Genomic DNA, 16,438 nt, shown 5'->3' on the forward strand with positions numbered 1-16,438 from the left:
GCAGATGGGAATTAACAGAAGATAAGCTGGATCTGAAAGATGAGGACAATTCAGGCAGGAAATCAAGAGTCCAAAACACCCCCTCTCCAAGTCTGTCCCTGAAGAATTACTTATGCCTTCTGCCCTTTGATGATATTGGGTACAATTGTCTATTATTGCAAATCATTTATATGTAAGTCCTCTGTTGTAGAGAGGGAAAGAAGAGTAGAGACAGTTACTGGAAGAGGGCATTGCATGTGGCAAGCATTTGATATTGAAAGATATTGAAAGGATGGATGACTAAAGCTTTGTCCATTGTGGGTCTTTGGAGCTCCTAGATCCTCCATGTCTGTGAAGCTCCTTGTAACGTTCCCCTCTGTTGTAAGGGAGAGCCTAGAAAAGCAATGGTTTCACCTGGCAAGCTGAGAGCTCTGGAGGTAAAACGCTTCTGAAATTGCTCGCACGTTTTCTTCTATTTTCGACAAAGAGGTGCTATAGAGATTCTTTTTAAAATACTCATATTTCACGAGCATTTGCAGATCTTGAATGGTTTTCAATTGTTGCTGAAATCTTTTCTCTGTAGGATCTGGGCTGATTTCCAAGCGTTCTTCCCATCCTCTTGGCTCCCTGGTTGGACGTTTCCTTGGAGGCTGCAGGTTTGCTGGCATGCTTCTGACGACAGAGATGGATGAGATGTGCGGATTTGTTGATGTTCACTTGGTATTTTTAGTCCATGGTTACAAAAGCACAGAGCAGCAGGCTGGCCTTTATTGAATATGAAACGTCACATCTCTCCTGCGAAAGTCCCTTTCTGCTGGAGAATCCCTTTTAACTGGCCGTCCCTGCTGCCGTGATTGCTGCCTGAATCCTGGGCCTCGCAGTTGCCAGGACCTCCCTGCTCCTTAAAAGGTTTGGTGTGTAGTCTGTCAAAAGCATCAGCTTTAAAGACTATAATTATAAATAGTTTAGTTAAACGTGTTTCTAAAGGATGTGGGTTTTTGTCCATCTTAGGAAGTGCCCCCTGGAGGACTTCTTAGCTGTGGCTGTTCACTGGTAGGTTCAGAGCGTAGTGGAGAAAGAAGGCTAGTTTTCAACTTTCAAACCCATCCCCACTCTGACCCAAATATTATGGCTGTAAAATGGATTTAAAGTTTCCTTACTTAAAATAAAGTTAAAATGGCTACTGAGATGGTATACATCTCTACTCTGAGTCTAAACGAAGAGAAAGGTATATTCGTGTCCGTGAATGTGTGCACTCTTGTGTGTATATGTACACACATACAGCATATATGTGTAGCATAGATATGTGTATCTTCAGTGCCAGCCAGACACTTACGCTGGGCTTTCATTCTGCATTCCCACTGCTCATTGAGGTATCAAGGGCCCCACCCTTTGTTTTGCTTCCTGTGTCATGTATCATTGAAAAGAGGGTGGTGATATCCACACAGGGTGACTTGGACAGGCTTCAGTGAAGTCTTGGGGGTGTGGGTGCATGTTTCACTGGATGGTTCATAGGCATTATGCAGGCAACTGACCAGAGGAGGCCCACACCCCAGGGCAGGGAGACAACAGCCGATGTGACTCACCTCCAAAGGACCGGAGATCTACAGGTGGTTTGTCTCCTCTGGACTCATTGGCCCGAGCAGCCAGCAGAGCAAGTCCTGGTGCTGCCTCTGCTTTTCCCCAAGTGATTGTCCTTTTCCCAGCCACCCAGGTAGCCCTCTGTCCTCTCCCAGTGGGTGGGGCTCCAGGGTCAGGGACACAGAGAGGGCAAGGGGGTTGGGTTTTTCCCCTGTTCTTTTTCCCGTTCTTTTCTTATGATGCAATCTCTGAGTTTCCTAAAGACCTTCTCTTTTGATTACCAAAGACTGATTTGGAATAAAAGCATATACTCCCTGCCCCTAACAACACAGACTCTTTCTTCTTCTTTTTACTTTTGCTCCAATAATGTTACTTCTATTTTAGTGTCGTGAATGCCTCTAAGAGAGCAATGGAAAGGCCACATATGTGGAAATGAGAAAAGGAAAAGCACAAGAATTAACATATCATACTAGGTAGTAAATACTTTAAAATACGTGTTTGAGTATTGATCTTAAAATTCAGGGATTATTTCATAAAATGAGCTTCAAACAAAATGAACTTTTTGTTTGTTAGTTTGTTCTTTGGTGAGGAAGATTAGCCCTGAGCTAACATCTGTTGCAAATTTTCCTCATTTTTTTTTTTTGCTTAAGAAAGATTAGCCCTGAACTAACATCTGTGCCAATCTCCCTCTGTTTTGTGTGTGGGATTCTGCCACAGCAGGGCTGATGAGTGGTATAGGTCTGCCCCCAAGATCCAATCCCGTGAACCCAGGCTGCCAAAGTGGAGCACGTGGAACTTTAACCACTAGGCTATGGGGCTGGCTCTTGAAATTAATTTTTTAAAAAATTGCTAATTTCTGGCAATATGGCATATTAGATACTCTGAACAACCCTCTTGCTGAAAACAATACTGGATAAATATAAAAAAATAATCTTTTAAAATCTATCACCAAGTTGGCAAGTAAGTAAGAACGTAGAACCTGAGGGCTCAGTTGAACCTGAAGAGGATTTACATTCACTTCAATTGGCTGCTACAACATAAACTTCACAAGGGCTGACATTTTGTCTGCTTTTTACCTAGAGCAGAGTAGGCAATAGTAGGCACATAGCAGGCAATCGAAATTATTTATGGAATTAATAAGTAAAGAAATCCCCAGAAGAGTCAGGTTTCTCACTGTTGAAGTGGAAGATTACAGACAAGCAAGGAGAAGGCTAGAATGATCCATGTAGCAGAGAATTAGAGTTGGAGACATCAGTATGAATTCCACTTTGCGTTAATATTAATGCAAATGGACACTTATAGAAATATTTACAGATAAACTGATATACGAGGATTGATATACCTGCATATATTTCCCTGCTCTGTGAGCTGAGAGGGCCTTGAAGCAATAACACCACACTAGCAATGAACATACTCAGCAGCTAGATGTTGATTTCTAATAGCATTCTCCAATCACAGGATCCAGGGATTCCTGGAAGAATGGCTGATTCTAGGACTGGGGCAGAAAATATCTAAGATGAGCCTATTGCATGTTACAGTGTCAGAAAGTAATAAAGTGCTAAAACAACAATACAAACCCCACAGCAATGGGGGTATGTCAAAGGGAAGCAAGAGTCTACTGAAAGGGCTCCCAATTGTCAAATCTGGAATAATTTGATCAAGAAAATAAAGCAGTATTGGATTATAATTCAAAGTATTACATACATATCCACTAGTCCAAACTGATCTAAATAAACAATGGAATGATAAATAAATAAATGGGAGAGAGGAGATAAAACTCCGTGGAGAAGAATTTCAAATAAATCATGTAGATACGCTGCCTGCAGGAGGTGCAGCTCACTCTTGAAGCATGGACTGCGGTGGTGACTTCCTTTCAAAGAGTAGAGCCTGGATGGTGGGCAAAAGTATCTGCACCATGGAGAGAGCTGACAGACAGGACCTCCGCCAGGTATCCACGGTTAGCATCATCAGTGATATGCAACATGGAGAGTATCTACCCTCCATGTGATGTGGTGGGAATGGCATTTTATCTTTGTGATCTCCCTACCTAAAACCCCTAACTCCAGGCTGATCATGAGAAAACATAAGATAAACCTCAGTGGAAGGATGTTTTACAAAACATCCGACTAGGACTCTTTAAAACTGTCCAGGTCACCAAAAACAAGGAAAAGTCTAAGAAACTGTCGCCATCAAGACGTGCCTAAGGACACATGATGACAAAAGGTGGTTTCTAGATGGGACCTTAGAACAGAAAAAGGCCATTAGGTAACAACGAAGGAAATCCGAATAAACTATAGGCTCTGGTTAATGGTAACGCACCAGTGTTGGCTCCTGCTGTGATAAACGTGACATACGAATGTAAGATGTCCACAATAGGGGAAAGTGGATGCAAAGTATACAGGAACTGTCGCTACTGTCTTTGCAACTTTTCTGCAAATCTAGAGCTATTCCAAAGTAAAACATTTATTTAAAAAGAGACAAATGAAAAACAATTTTTAAATGGATAAAAGCAAACTGCAGCGTGTATGTATGCACATTTGGTGATACGACTATTTTGAAAAACAGAAGATTACTACGAAATTCAGGATAGTGGTAGCTTGTGAAGGAAGGGAAGGGTCTGTGATTGGTATGTGGCACTTATTTCTCTCAACAGCTTTACGAGGTAGGTACTAACGTGCCCTCCACTTTAAAAAGGAAGGAGTGGAGGATGGAGAGGTTATATAACCCTCTTAAGACCACGTAATAGCTTGCAGTGGAGCTGGGGTTCAGACACAGACAGCTTGACTTGGGAGCCTGATGTCTTAGCCATTGCCCTGTCCAGCCCAAAGCTCTGTGTATATAGACTGTAGAAATTTAAAAAGAAAATTAAGATATATGTCCTTCTCTATTTTTTTCTTAACTACAAATAGATTTCAGGAAATTATTTGCTAATTGGGTTTTTTTGGTTTTTAAAGTTACTAATTAGCAGTGACGGGGACTGAATTTGCCTGGAAGGCTAAAAACAAAGGATAATAACAAATGGAAATACAAATTGCTGGCAGAAGAGATATTGGTGGACTTTCTCAAAGATCTGAGATGAGTACGCCATGTAGGGGCATTCGGATTGCTTCTACCTTTTGGCCGTTGCCGATACTGCTGCCACGAATATAGGTGCACAAATATCTGTTCCAGTTCCTGCTTTCAATCCTTTTTGGGTATACATCCAGAAGTGGAATTTCTAGATCACATGGTAATTGTATTTTTACTCTTTTTGAGGAACTTTCATATTGTTCTCCATAGTGGCTGAACCATTTTACATTCTCATCTTGTGCCAACAGTGCACAAGGCTTCCAATTTTTTTACATCCTTGCCAACACTTAAAAAAAATTTGGGGGGGGCAGCCCCATGGCTGAGTGGTTAAGTTCCCACGCTCTGCTTTGGCAGCCCGGGGTTCATCAGTTTGGATCCTGGGTGTGGACCTATACAGTGCTCACCAGTTCATGCTGTGGCGGCATCCCACATAGAAGAACCAGGACCTACAACTCAGTTATACAACTATGTGCTGGGTCTTTGGGGAGGAAAAAAAAAAAGAGGAAGATTGGCAACATATGTTAGCTCATGGCCAATCTTCCTCACCAAAAAAAAAAAAAATTAATAACCATACTAATGGACGTGAAGTGGTATCTCATTGTGGTTTTACTTTGTATTTCCCTATTGATTAGTGATGTTTATCATCTTTTTGTGTTCTTCTTGTTAATCATTTGTATATTTTCTTTGGAGAAATGTCTGTTCAAGTCCTTTGTGCATTTTCTAATCATACCGTTTTTCTATTTTTGGGTTGTAGGGTTTCTTTGTATATTCTGGATATTAACGCCTTATCAGGTTTATGACTTTCAGATATGTTCTCCCATTCCATGGTTGTCTTTTCACTCTGTTGACTGTGTCTTTACCCAACTGGCTCTCAGTGGAAGGACAGCCTTTTCAACAAATGGTGCTGGAGCCATTCAACGTTGATGGGCAGAAAAGTGAACCTCAACCTACGTCTCAGATCTTACATGAAAATTAACTCAACATGGGTCACAGGCTTAAAAGTGAAACATAAAACTGTAAAACTGTTTTTAGTAAAAACAGGATAAAATCTTCAGGGTCTAAGGCTAGGTGAAGCGTTCTTAGACTTGACTCCAAAAGCACGGTCCATTAAAGGTAAAACTGATAAATTTGACTTTATCAAAATTTAAAACTTTTTATCTGTAAAAACCCTGTTAAGAGAATTAAGGACAAGGTATAGACTGAGAGAAAATATTTGCAAACCACATAACTGACAAAGGACTAGTATCTAGTATATATAAACAACTCAAAATTCAATATTTAAAAACAAACAAACGGTTCAATTAGGAAATGCTGACGACGTGAAGAGATATTTTACTGAAGGAGATAATGGCAAATGATCATGTGAAAAGATGTTCAATACGATTAGCCATCAGTTAATTGCAAATTTAAACCACAATATGCTATTACTACCTTCCTATCAGAATGGCTAAACTAATAAACAGTGACAGTGCTAAATGCCAACAAGGATGCAGAGAAACTGGATCACTCTTAGGTTGCTAGTGGGAAGGTAAGACGGTATAGCCACTTTGGAAACAGTTTGGTCATTTCTTAACAAGCTAAACATGCACCTGCCATACAACCCAGCAATTGCATTCTTGGGTATTTATCCTAGAGAAATAAAAACATGTTCACACAAAAATCTGCACACAGATGTTTACAGCAGCTTTATTTTAATAGCCCCAAACTGGAAACAGCCCAGGTGTCCTCCATTGGGTGAATGGTGAAAGCAATGGCGGGACAGCCATATCATCGGATGCTGCTCAGCGCTGAAAGGAACAAACTGGTTTAAACGGCAACCTGGATGAGTCTCCCGATGATTGTGCTGAGTGAAAAAAAGCTGGTTCCAAAAGGTACACATGGATGAGTCCATTTATATAATCACATTCTTGAAATGACAAAATTACAGAAATACAGAAAAAATTAGTGGCTTCCAGTGAGTGGGTGAAAGCAAGAGGGCCATGGGTGTGACTATAAACAGGAAAAATGGGGGCTCTGTTTGGTGATGACCTTTTCTGTGTCTTTACTGCAGCAATCTTAGTAATCCGGTTGTGATATTATTCCACAGTTTTGGAAGACGTTACCACTGGCAGGAACTGAGTAAAGGGTACACAGGGTCTCTCTGTATTCTCTCTTCCAAACAAGCGTTAATTTATAATTATCTCAAAATAAAAAGTTTAATTAAAAAAGTAAAGCAGTTAGAGAAAATGCACAATGGCTTACTTTTTAATGTCTTAAGGTGCCAGCAGGAGATAAACTGCAAATGTGTCCAGTGGCTTTAGAATTGAGATGGGATGTTAACATCTATTTCAGTTGAAATGTTTGTTTCAAATGAAAGTGATTACGAGAAGCACAAAGATTTAAAAGTCACTGATAACGCTCATATCACTCAAGTTTAGACCTACTATGCATACGGTAGACCCAAACACTCTCTAGGGAGTAAAACGTAGATGGGAAATGGTCCAGAATTTGGGCAGCAGGCCTCCTACTCTGCAGGACTTGAACCTCACCGCAAGAGGGCGTAAGCATTCCAGCTATGACATGCGCCGGGGGAACAGGTACAGAGAGGACCTTGAAACAAAAAAAAAAAAAAAAAAGAGAGAGAGAGAGAGAGAGAAATGGAAATAATGCTATATAAATGATGTTATATAAATCACCTTTTAAATTGAATGCTTACTCTAGGAGATATATTTGTGATTACTTTTTTAACTACTGTAAATCAGTTAATAAAATTGATAGTTACTGGGCAAATCAAGGAAGGAGAAGCAGGTCATAAAAGGTGTACAAGAGATCATTCTGATTGGGACACAGTCTCTGAAGGATCAGTCAGAAGCTCTCTCCCTTACTTCCTGTGGAGATGCTCCTCCCACAGAAGCTCACACATACACAGGTACTTGAAAGCATTGATATAAACAGGTATCAGAAATCCAACTGGGTGTGAGGCTGACTTCCCGTGCTTTGTACACATATTTACAAAGAAAATGGTCTCAAAGAGAGCCTATGCAAAACCTTTAGCCACTTAATTAAGCCAGGGTTATAAAAAGGGGTCAGGAATGAGAGAGGTGTGAGCCAGAGATTGTGGCTATGAGATTGGTAAAGAGAATTCTTTTTAAAATATACGGTCCTGCTGTGAGTCCGCATCCTCTCTCCCTTTAGTAGCAGGATATTGGAGTCTCTGTCATCCAAACGCTTGTCTAGAAATGGACCTCAGGGGGCCACTCAGAGACCCATGAGATGGCTCCTCAGTTGGGAGGTGCAGCTGGGAGTGCCTAACCTGTTCCTGGAAAGCTGAGAGGAACTCTGGACAGAGCTTGTATCCCTGCCACCAGGAAACCCAAAGGGAGGAAGAGGCGGGCTGCTGGGTGCCCAAGGGCTGAGGAAGGATGTACAAGTGACCAGCCACCTGAAGAAACATTTGCCTTGGTCAAGGGAAGTGCAGGAAGCATTTTGAAGATGGCTCCCTGAGAGAGACAGCTTTAGCTTCCTGCCGCCTAGAGTCTGAAGTCTCTCAGCCAAGTGAGAGCCTATCCGTCTCCTGTCTCCTTACATTCCCCTCCTTCCCCTGCTTGGTCCCTGGGGCTGAGAAGAAGAGCAGCCGGACCATGTCTGAGCTGGGGAATGGGAGAAAATTTAAAGCTAAGTTGAGAATTTTTACTATTGTATGGACATTTTATATTCCGAGCAGAGACTGTTTTTGTGACCAAATTGATCTGAAATCTTATCTAAGAGTAACTAGAAATGTCGTGACTTTCTCAATTCTTCCTCCAGGGCCAGGGGAAGATGACCCCCATGAGCAAAGTTTAAGGGGCAGGAGGAGGCAAAACGGAAGATGTGTTTTGTACTGTGGCGTTACATTGACATAATGCGAGGTGTAAACTAATTCATAAACGTTGATTTGCGCTTTCCTTTGACCGCATCTTGTTTTCCTGGCTGTTTGAGAGAGTGCTTCTGGAAAGCCAGTTTTTTATTATCTGAACACTCATTGGTGGGTTGATAATATGGAGTGAAATTTTAAAAACATCTGCAAAACTCAACCACTCACAGAAGCAACAGATTGATTAAATGTCCCAAAAGCACCTCAAACTTTACATGTTCTAAACTCCTCCCATGTCTATCAAATCTGTTGCTCCTCTAGTCTTCCTCATCTTAGTGAATGGCACAACCATTGATTTGTTTTCTCTGAGTAAACCCAGAACTCCTTCTTGATCCCCCTTTTTCCTACATCCTCCATCCAACCAAACTAAGAATAGTCATTCAGCTCTGCCTTCAAATGCATCGGCATCTGACCACTCTCCAGCCCGTTCGGCTCTGCATCCTGACCCGCCCCCTGATCTTATAGTGACTCTTGCAACAACCTCCTGGCTGATCTCTGTACTTCTTCTCTTGCCCCCTTACAATCTATTCCCTCAACAGCTGGGCTGATCTTAAAACAGAACTCAGGTTGCATGAGTCCCTAGCCCCAAGCCTGTAATACCATCCTAACATCCAGTCTTTACTGTGGGCTCCAAGTCTTCCCATGGTCTGACCCCTGCACAGTCACTGACATCGTGTTTTGCGTCTACATTTCACGACTCTCATGTAATCACACCCAGATCGTTTGCATCTCAGGGCCTTTATTCTTGCTTTCCCCCTACATCTTTGCATGGTGTGCTTCTTACATCATTTAAAACATAATTCAATTTTCTGTCCAAGTATCATCTCCTCAGAGAAGGTTTTTATTACCAGCTCATCTAAAAAAATGCACTACCTTCCCCAGTCACTAGCTATCCTTTTATATTGCTTTATTTTTCTTCTTAACAGTTATTACCCGACATTTTATTACTTGTGTTGGTATAGTGTCTGCCTACCCCATGAGAACAGGAACCATGATTCTTTTATTCCTTGAGCACCTGGAACAATCCTGACACTTAGTAAGCATTCAACCAATATATATTTTTAATATTAATAATTAGTTGATTAATTAATCTTTAAGGAAATAAATATGTAGTATAACAAACAGAGCACTGGATTTGGAGTTATGGAATCCTGAGGTAGTTTTTCCACTAATTAGTTGTGTGGGTTTTGACAAATAACTTTAATTTTCTGTCCCTCTCTTTCTTTGCTTATGATAGTCTTTAAGGTAACCTAATGCTCTGAAATTGCATGATGTCTAAAACACAGAGTTATCTCTGATATAGGATAGTCTTTGTATTTCTTTGCATTATGTATGTAAACATTATAAATCAATAAATTTACATGCCTCCTCTGGATATATTTAGATATCTGTCAGACTTTCTCTATCTCCCTCTCTTTCTCCTTTTATTAAAGTTTTGTGTCAAGGGCTATTCCAGGCACTTGTAAGAGAAAGATAAATCAAATGTTTTCTCTGCTTGCAAGAAGTTTATAATCTGAAAAGGATGACAGAAATAGAATCAAATGAACTTGGACATAGTTTGAAAGTGCACAAGCAGAAGTTTGTTCAACACACAAGGGTGAGTCACTATCTGGGAGCTTGGAGCGGAGTGAGAGGGAGATTGTGTGCTGTACCTTTTCTAAATGCTGCACTAGTGGAGGGAAGGTAACAGTGGTAGACGTGGAGGGTGAGGTCAAGAAAGATAAAGGTGGAACAATCACCCCACTGGCCTATTGACTAGGAAGTCCTTGACCATGTTTACCATCGTACCATTGGTGGACTCATGGGGACAAAACCAGGATGCTGTGAATGGAGGCATGATTGGAAGGGCTGGAAGAGGAGATCTGTTGTATTAACTTCTGTTTTCGAAAGTTTGAGAAGGAGAGGAGAGAAGTAGGTAAGGAAACGTGTTCAAGAAGAGACTCTTTCAAGGATGAGAAAAGCCTGGGCGTTGTTGAGGAATGAGCAAACAGAACCCAAGGAGTTGGAACTGAGTATGGCCACGAAGCTGGGCAACAGCTTTGCCTTCTTCATAAGGAGGTTGCAGGGGAACGAGATCCAGAGTGCAGCTTAGTCAAAGGATTGGGCTCTTCTTCTTCAGGGACAAAGGGGAAGAGAGAAAGATGGTTAAGGTCATGTGCTGGGCTGAAGGGAGCAAAGGCTGGTGGGAGGTTTGAAGCAGTGACACATTGGAATATCCTCTAGACATGAATGGTGTAGCTGAAGTCCATTGGCTGACTCATGCCTGGCAGATGAGGAGATAGTGTTTCCGTTGACAATTATACTCTCAACCTAATGGGTTCCTTATTTTTGATGATTCCTGTCTTCATCATGGGCTGTTAATAAGCACTAAATTGTGCTTGGGCTTACTCTTCTTTCCAAGGCTAATTATTGTTAATACTATTTTGCTGTTCTAACCTCTGAAGAAGAAAGCATAATAAACAATGATGCTGAGAACCAGAGGCTCAGCACAAAGTCTCCCAATCGAGAGGTCATGGGTGCACATTAGTCAGCTGAAGCATTTACCCAACAGGTAAGCAGGGGCACTTACCTGTATTTCTTAGTTTCATCTTAAAGAAACATTTAGGCATGTGTATTCATCATTCATTCAGTAAACATTTGTTTATCAACTACCCTCTGCCAGGTACTCTGGCAGTCGATGAGGATTCAGCAATAGAAAAGCCAGTCCTCATACTTTTGTGGATGTGGCCCCAGAGATTTATCCAACACATCTACTGAATTTGCAATATGAAAATTAAATCTTAAAATGGTATCATGGAATGCTTGTAGCATATTTCTGTTTTATTGTATTTAGGTTTTTGTACTATCTTTGGTGCTGCCGCTCTATTGCAATCACTGAGGCTGTATTTTATGAGTTACGAGACTGCAGTTAGCGCCCTAGAAGCGAACAAGTAATGTGAAGAGAATAGCATGTTGTATACTGCTTTATTCCCTGCCCTCTGCCCCAGCCTTCGAATGACCAGTCTGTGCACGCGCCTGCCATTTACATTAGTCACTCCCCAGTGACTCTCCCCAGCACTCTACCAATAGGAGAGAAATCTTGACTGCTTCCCAAGCTGTTTCCTTTGGCCTCTGGGGAGCATTGTTGCCCTTTCTTATCCAGTCTTGTCTATCAGTAAGTTATTTAACTGGAATAAAAGGTAATTCATATGCAATAATAAAAGAACCCTAGTAAGAAGTCTTGACTTTATTACGTTCCTAAGGACCTGAGGTAATATATTGTCCCATTGCTTCTTTATTTTTAACTATTAGAATAGCTATTTTGCATCATACTTTCTTTCAGCCATTGAGGTTGGAGAGAAGTTGTGTTGACAATACACTCCCAGGGAAATTTCTAGTTTCCTTCCTTTTCATTTTCCTTCCTTTCTTCTTCCCATCCCCTTCCCTTTTTCACTCCCTCCTTGCCTCTCTCTCTCCATCCTTCTCGCTCTCCCTCCCTTCCTTGTTTTATTCATTCATCCCACAAATATTTACTGAGGGCTTATTCTCTGCTAGGCTCTGTGTTAAGGTCTGAAGATATAAGGTGGAATAAGAAAGAGCCTTTGCCCTTAGGGACCTTACAGTTTAGACAGAGGGAGTCAATCCAAGCAACGACTGTACTACAGTGTGTTTAAGGCTTTGATAGCAGTAGACACAGGACACTATGGGAGAACAGAGCACGGAAGTGAGACTTCTAAAACAGCATAGAGGTCAGGTAAAGTGTCAAGGTTCAGCAGGAGTTAGCCATGGGAAGCTGGGGAGAGAGAAGGTAAAGATCATGACTCCAAACTTAGAGCTTTTAGTTTAGATTCGCAAAAGGAAATTAATCAAAGAATTACAAGAATACTGTAATTCTGTAGCATCTACCAAAAGAGACCAAGAAAAATATATTCTTTTCCATATTTCTCTCTAAAATGTTGACTTCCTTTCCCATCTATCAATTCATATCTGAGTTGAAAATTATTGGAGAAATATGCACTACGTTTACTTATCTGTTAATCAGGGATGAGAAGTTATGAGAGTTAATTCTTTCCACCCTACTGTAGTTCACTGTTTCTGATATGGTATGGTGTGTTTGTAAGGAGGAACATAAGGAAAGACGCTATAATCCATATTCCTCCCAACCAATAAACAAGGACATGAATACCTTCATTTCATTTAACTTCCCAATGTGGGCAAGACTTTGTTCTTACTTCCACGAAATAACTTCTCAACTCAGCTTACACATCAGAATTTCTCAAGGATGTCTAAAAATTCATAGATGCCTCTACTTTTCCCCAGGAACTTCTGATTTGGTAAGTCTATGATGGTACCTACACATCTCTGCTTAAAAAAATCCCCTAAAGATTTTGGGCCAGTGTTGAGAAGCAGTCTTTGACTATACTCAAGTAGCTTCTTGTGATGAAAAAGTTTTAACACTTGGAGTCACACAAATTTGACTTTGATTTCTGGTTCTCTCATATACTGTGTGACCTTGGCCAAGTTACCAAACCTCTCTTAGCCTCAGATTCTTCATCTGTGAAGTGGCACCAATAACATCTACCTTACAGGGTTGATGTGCTCAATAAAGAATAGAACACTTTCCTATGGAAAGCATAGGTGATTCATTGTACACTAGACTTGCAATAAAAGTGGAATCTTAGAAATCATCTTTTCTCAACTGAGCTGGTGAAACAACCAAAATATGAACAACCTTTCACAATTCTCAGCTCCTCCTGAGAAGGATGTGACACTGAAACTGAGGGGGTTAGAGGGGACTCTGACACTCAATACTATATTGGTGGCCCACGCAATTTTTGAAATAAAACTTATTGAGCATCTACTTTATGCAAGGCCTATTTATCTTTTTCTCCCAAGTATCCATAAATCTCTGTGTTTTCTGATACTCTCTCAGCTTAGCCTCTCATTGGCTCTCACTGTTCTAACAGTCTCCTAACTGATCATCCTGGCTTCAATGTCGCTCCCTCCAGTACGGACAGTCACACTGCTTCCCTATTTACATTCCTTCTCCTCCAGGCTCACATCCGAGCTCCTTAGTAGGGAAAACAAAGCCCTCAAGAGTTGCCAACTTCTTCATCTCTATCTTGTACCATCTCCCTGTTGAGCAAGGACTATCATGAAATATTAATGCTTCTGAACAGAATCTCCTGTCTTAGTACCTTTTACACAGCACATTCCTTCATCCTGGAAACCCTTCTCCCTTTTTCTGTCTAATGAAAGACCAAGTTTTTACCCTATATTTATTGAGTGCTTAGTTGGAGTGGACCACTTTGAAGATATTTGGTCTATTTTTCAGATCCTCCTGATACATTAGGTATTCCACCATAAAGGATACTGAGGCCCAGGGAGTTTAAGGTTTTATCCTCCACTATCTTCCCAGAACTCTTTGTCCATTCTCTTATAACTGCTTTTTAGTATGGAAAGTGAAGGAAGCGAAGGAAGGAAGGAAGGATGGAAGAAGGAAGGAAGGAGGGAGGAAGGAGCCATGGGAAGGAGGGAGGGAGGGGATAAACAATAGCTGTGAATGTATAAAGGCAGGCACTTGGACGTCATCTCTGAATTCTCCTTACGTAGCACAGTGCCATGCTCATAGTAGTTACAATATGTAGGTCACATGAATAGATGGAGGATGACTTCTTTGTTTCTAGATGCTACGCTTTTTGAAAAGGAGTGACATCCATTCTTCCACCTCAAGGGCTTTAAGAACATCTAAGTAATTTCAAATTCAGTTCAACCACCCTCTCCCACAGTGACACAGTTGTATATTGAACTTTTATTTAGTCTATACAACTACTCTAACAATCCTACTTTTGTCATTAGTATAATGTACCCCCAGCCAGGCCCCCCCATCATCCCCACCCACTTCTACCCTATCTCCTCAATGAGGACGGACTAGTATGAAACAAAACAAAGCAAAACAAAACCAAAAGGCAACTTTGGTGGAAAATCCATGAGCAGAACTTCATCTCCAACAGGAGAGTGTTTTTGCTTTTATAGAAGGGACCACCTTTTACAAAAAGCACATCCTGCTCCCAAAGCCTGTCCCCTGTGAAATGCTGCCTTGTGCTGAGAATGAATTACTCTTCTTTCCAAACAAACCAAGGGAGCTCTGCTTCTTTGAAGATGGTTTTATGTTTAGAAGTCCAAGGAAATGTTACATGATCCTGAACCATATATCATAGCTCATAAAAGTCTGTGATTTGCTAAACAAACATTCCTTGCTTAATAAAACACAGCTAGGGTTTCAACAAAAAGGGTGCAGCTATGTGAGGGAGGGTTTGCTGTTCACACATCGCGGTTTTGTGGTGAAAAAACAGTCATTAAAACATGCAAGCTCTTTAAAATTACAGCTGCCAGGCCAGATGGGGTTTATCTGAAGAGTGATTAAATGTGAGGGTATTCACCTCACATTCCAGGACAACAGCTGGGAACATAGCTATAAAAAGAAAAGAGGGAGACCAGAGTCATGGGCCATGGGCTTCGAGAAGGGCATTTCTTGAATCCTGCCCTGGATGTCTTGGGGTGAAGGCAGAAAGCCTCTGATAGAAGGGTTTTAAAGGGCTCCATAGTCAAAAAGGTACATTAAAAACAACGCTTTCCCTTCCTGAGGAAGACTTTTCATCAAAATAAGAGATCATATACAACATCCAAATTTACTTCTCATTGGTTAGAATTTCTCACCAACAAAACATTGTCTAATCTTTCAAGAACCACTTTCTAATGAAAAACAGTCACAGAAAAGTAGAAAGTAGAAGTCGATTTTTAAGAAGAAAACAGTTACTCACAGTTGTCTAAGAACCTCAAACTTCATGGGTCGTAAATGAAAACTAGCTGCTCTGTACTCAGTTTTATGCCAAGTGGTTTTTTTCCTGTTCAAATTGTATTTTGTGAAATAGCAAGATATATTTTATATTCAGTGTGTAAAGAGTTCTAGAGGTTTGAGACAAAACCTTAAGTTTTCTTAGTTTGTCTAAGAAATAGATGGATAAATGGTCAAAAAAAATAATACTGGGGGCCGGCCCAGTGGCGTAGTGGTTCAGTTCACATGCGTGACTGCAGCATGGGGTTCATGGGTTCAAACCCCAGGCACAAATCTACACACTGCTCATCGAGCTATGCTGTGGTGGCATCTCACATACAAAATAGAGGAAGATTGGCACAGATGTTAGCTCAGCAACAATCTTCCTCAAGAGAAAGAGAGAGATTGGTAATGGATGTTAGCTCAGAGCCAAACTTCCCCACCAAAAAAAAAAAAAAAAAAATGAATGTTCGAAAAATATTCAACTTCAACAACAATGAACTGAGTTCAATTTAAAAAGACAGTGAAATACAATTAGCATAGATTATGAAAAGGAAGATCACTCCTCGGGGGTGGCAGTACAGAGATGTGGACGGCCTCATACACAGGGGCCGTGAGACAGAGCAAATTAGGATGAGCTTTTTCGACAAAGCTTTGGCAGTTCTTATACAGAATCTCTAAAGAGTCATAGCCCTGGAAACAGTAATTCCACTTCCGAGAATCTATTTTAAGGGAATGATTTAAACAAACCTTTACGTACAAACATGCTTACTGCAGCATAACAAATAGCTGCTAACTTGAAACAACCTAGAGATCCAGCAGTAGAGGAATAATCGAGAAAATATGATGCACCACTTAAAATGACACTTACAAAGATTTTTTGTTATGGGGAAGGTTAATGATGTGATTTTATTTACTTCATGCTATTAACTAAGTAAAAAGCCCTCCTTCTCCTCCAAATATTTCCAATAAAAGGCAAAATGTCTCTAGCACCTGCTGTGTGTCAGGCACTCTTCTAAGCCCTTTACAGGCATTCATTTATTTAATTCTTACAACCACCTGGTGAGGCAAGTGCTACTACCATCCCTCCTTTACAGGTG

The sequence above is a fragment of the Equus asinus genome, chromosome 3 (genome assembly GCF_041296235.1).
Source record: "Equus asinus isolate D_3611 breed Donkey chromosome 3, EquAss-T2T_v2, whole genome shotgun sequence".
NCBI lineage: Eukaryota > Metazoa > Chordata > Mammalia > Perissodactyla > Equidae > Equus > Equus asinus.